We start from the raw sequence: 3,758 nt of genomic DNA, 5'->3' as shown, positions 1-3,758 counted from the left end.
GAAGTTTTGCTTTTAGCTGTCGCTCTTGATGAAGACGAAGGTGAATCCCGGCAAGTATTTTACTGAACACTAAATCTGCGTAGTTCTTTTCCTCCACATATTCAGTATGCCATATATATGTACAAATATTTACAAGTCCATAACGAGTCTCTAATTAAGTATGTATAAGTGGTTGCTATGTGTGTTCGTATTTAGGCGAAAGAGACGAATCACTTGGGTTCATGATATAAACTTGTCAAGAGAGGAACTAAGGGAGTTTTATACATTGATACCTCAACTCCTGAAGGACGAAAAACGGTTCTACATATATTTCAGGATGAAAATTGACAGGTTTGATGAAATCCTGAGAGCCATCGGGCAAGAAGGTATCACTAAACAATACACCAATTGCCGGAGGCCTATTCTTGCCATTAAGTGGAGGATTTTTTTTGAGACCCATAGAACTGAAAGGAGGAAATATAAAACACACTGTATCAGCAGCGTGTTTGCTTCATAATTTTCTACGTCTCAAAACCCGTGATGAAAAGTACAGGGAAGAACTGCTACGAGTGGAGCCACTGGAAGGAGAAATGTTCCCTATCCAGCCTTTACGTCTCCCAAGGGCGGCAAACGTTAGCTACGCCATTAGAGAGCGGGTTGCTGCGTACTTCAACTAGATGACTGCCCCTGGAATTCATGTTAGTGAACGGAACTGGTGCATAGCCTACACTAAGAATGTCCACAGTTACTGTATACTTAACCCTATATAAATATATACAGATTTTTCTACTTGCTGTCTCTGTTCATTGTTAACAGCCAATTCACTTTCTATCCTTAGCTCGTGAATCCTCGTACATCGGACGATGAGTATCGTACAATAAAGCATTTTCCTTGACGAACTCTATTATTTGTTCCATTTGGTTACCCATGTCTTTTCACTTGCGTATAGATACTGATTAAGTGTGAGTCATGGCCAGCTGGTTATCGGGTGTCAAAGATTCCCGAGTTCCCGAGTGTCGCGGCTGTGTGCGCGGTCCACTCGGTAAACAGCCGCTCTCGTCCGGAGTGCTATATCGTCCCGAATCCTATCGCGTCTGTGTGTGGGAGCCTTTACTCGTATAAATTAACTGACGAAGATGTGGAAGGAAATGACTGTTGCTTATTTCAAGAAACTTGCTTTTATGTAGAAGGACTCAGGAAAATCACGAAAAAATCTCAGCCATTATGGCAAGATTCGCGATAGAGATTCGAACCTCGTAGTTCCTGAATGTGATGAACAGTATCCTTGTACAGTCAATTCTTGTGGAGTAGCAACGACGATCAAGAATAAGCGCCATGAAATGAGATTCCTGCCCTGAACTGAGAAACTCAGTCGGTATACTGACTTCCTACGGGCTGGACGGCCGGGGTTCAATTCCCAGCAGTGACAAGAGCTTTTTCCATAGCGTTCCGACCTCTCGGACCCACTCAGCCTCCTATCCAATGGGTACCGGAGGCTCTTTCCCTGGGGTAATGCGGCCGGAGCGTGAAGCTGATCACTTACCCGAATCTAGTGCCGAGGTCAAGAATAGCGGAGCTACAACTCCGTTCCCCCACAAGTCTTCGTGGGTAGCGTTTGACTAAGCGCAGGGACAACTTCATGGTACACTTACAGTTGTATCCAATTTGAGACCTCACATCCCACCCTTTACGTTCATTACAATGTACACTACATTTCCACATTACTGTAGTCCTGCAGTGATCTGGAAGTACGTAATAAGCCCTCAGTAAAGGCTGGTTACTTGTCAGCTTTCTCACAAACTTTCATTGCTCTGAGAAGTAATTTCATATCCGAACCTAACGAACGACTGTACAGTACACATGCAATTTTCCTGGAACGTGATGTAAGCTCCTGTACAATTGGATGAACAGAGAGCTCAGCTGCCTATGCAGTCACTGTTATTGTTTGTCTTAGCGGTTATCGCACTTGGAAATGATTCACTCCAACAATAGGTCGCAGTTCTCCTCGTGTTGATGTTGCCGTGTGGTTGCTTTCAGAGTCTCTCGTGTTCTCGAGTATCCAATTGAAATAGCGAAATATACTCATGAACAGCGGATTTCTCTGCACGATGCTTTGTGAAAAATAAATCATAAAGTAAAATGGTAAAGTTGTTTCTGTGTTTTAATTAATTTACCACCACGCCATTATGACGTGTCGGCGAGTGGAGGAATAGCTCCACCATTCTTGACCTCGGCTCTAAGTGGAGGTGAGTGGTCAGCTTCACGCCCCGGTTTTTCTATCCCCGGTACCCATTGGATAGGGTGGAGTAGAGAAAAATCTCTCGCCCCCTGACGGGAATCGAACCCAGGTCGCCCAGCCAATAACCCTTCGCTATACCGACTGAATTGACCAGGCACCAAAATTAAATCATATAAATGTATAAAAGAAGATTTCGCCTAAATATTCTGGTGGTCGAGTGCCTGTATCATCAACAGTTTTCTAAATGGTGAGCAAAGTGCGTTCGGCAAGCGAAATGAACTAAGCAGCCTACTGTGCAAGTCGAGGAGAAGCTCGAAGAAACCGGAGTCGTATTAGAGCATTCGTCTTAACAAATTTCCAACAAGATTAGTTCAATAGGCAGCGGCTCCGTCAACAAAAGTGTGGAGATTAACCAAAACTTTACGTTTCCTACCGTGTACAATCATACAAGACTGCTACACGAATAGTAAGACCCATGCTTTTTTTTTCGTATTTTTAACGGACTGTAACTTCCGAGTGCTATGTCAGTGACAGTCTTCGGTCATTTTTTTTTATTGAGAGCGCTACGGAAGGAAAAATACATGCATATTTTATGCAGGGTGGTGATATAGCACGTACTGTTAATGATCTATTAATATTTTTAAAAAAGTATATTGCAAATTTAACAATACTGCGTCGTGTTACCGATTACGTTCACCCAACAACTTTCTGTATGTAAACAAAACGAAATTACTGCGTAGTTCGTTGTCGTTTAGTGGATTAAACATACCGATAGGTAGGGCCTACCCATTGCGCGTTCAATTAAACATTTACAAAAATAAACGCATACAGATGCAGTCATAAGACATCTGGTAAAAGACTTGGACCCATAATTATCATTACTAAATCACCTTTAAACTGCTTACATTTAACAAAATACCTTGCAGTGACATGACGAACTGAAAGTTCTGAACGGGTTTCGATTAAATTTCACGTTGGGGAAGTACGCCCAAGTTTTAGGGAAAATTTAATTTTGAGAGGTATGAGGTTCCCACTGAAGTGAGAACGAAGAATTCCCTCTTCTGGGGTGGGACTTTATAGTGTGGCAGATGTTTACCGACATTTCGGAGTACTGCCCTGAAGATAGAGGCAAAATGATCCTCTGAAACTTGGGTAAACATCTACCAAACTGCATGGCAATACAGCCCAGAACTGCCATAGAAGCAGTACCATGCAATAAAATGCTATATAACACATATTATCTTATGTCACATAGTATAATAATACCCAAGAAATGTATACAGTTGCCGTCTTGTAGTGCACTCGATTTCACCTGTTACTTCACGACATGTTTCGGCAACATAGTGCCATCATCAGGTACCCAAATTACGCTATCTATTTCATTGCTTGCCTTTATAAAATTATTTAAAAAGTATTTAAGAAGTGCGTATTTGTCAACTATAATGAATTTACACACACTAAAACTTGTTAAGATTATTCATCTTATGTGTCTTAATTAAAACTTGTGTGTGGTTCTTCCACTATGGGGGTCGTTTTTCTT

The 3,758-nt window shown here is 41.8% G+C and overlaps 1 protein-coding gene and 1 long non-coding RNA gene across 2 annotated transcripts in view; one reads left to right on the top strand and one right to left on the bottom strand.

The window, feature by feature from the left end:
• LOC111864225 (protein nanos) overlaps positions 1-1,750 on the bottom strand; it is an 11,238-nt gene extending 9,488 nt beyond the window's left edge. Inside the window, exon 1 of the mRNA XM_033751349.1 lies at positions 1,523-1,750. The gene's annotated coding sequence lies outside the window, so the exon portion shown is untranslated. The remainder of the gene's footprint in view (positions 1-1,522) is intronic.
• A 315-nt stretch (positions 1,751-2,065) lies between these two features.
• Positions 2,066-3,758, top strand: part of LOC117282288 — a 14,919-nt gene continuing 13,226 nt past the window's right edge. Inside the window, exon 1 of the long non-coding RNA XR_004513000.1 lies at positions 2,066-2,121. This is a non-coding gene — a long non-coding RNA (uncharacterized LOC117282288). The remainder of the gene's footprint in view (positions 2,122-3,758) is intronic.

The sequence above is a fragment of the Cryptotermes secundus genome, unplaced genomic scaffold (assembly GCF_002891405.2).
Source record: "Cryptotermes secundus unplaced genomic scaffold, Csec_1.0 scaffold4039, whole genome shotgun sequence".
Taxonomy (NCBI): domain Eukaryota; kingdom Metazoa; phylum Arthropoda; class Insecta; order Blattodea; family Kalotermitidae; genus Cryptotermes; species Cryptotermes secundus.
The sequence above is the reverse complement of the archived record's forward strand: the minus strand, read 5'-3'. Positions and strand labels throughout refer to the sequence as shown.